The following is a 201-nucleotide window of genomic DNA, read 5'->3' as shown; positions in this document are numbered from 1 at the left end:
CATGACTGCCCTGCCTGCCCAAGCTGCCGGTTCTTTAAAAAAAAAGCGCCCACTCACCAGCTGCTGCCAGGCGGGAGGGGAATCCCTACTGCCTGCCACTGCCCCACGCTGCATGGGGGCCCTGCCACGAGGTCCCTGATCCCCTCGTGTCCCAGCCCCCCCATGACTGCCCCGCCTGCCCCACCTCCTGGCCCTTTAAAA

The sequence above is a fragment of the Gavialis gangeticus genome, unplaced genomic scaffold (assembly GCF_001723915.1).
Source record: "Gavialis gangeticus isolate Ggan-Ray unplaced genomic scaffold, GavGan_comp1, whole genome shotgun sequence".
NCBI classification, from domain to species: Eukaryota; Metazoa; Chordata; order Crocodylia; family Gavialidae; genus Gavialis; species Gavialis gangeticus.
Note: the sequence above shows the minus strand (reverse complement) of the source record.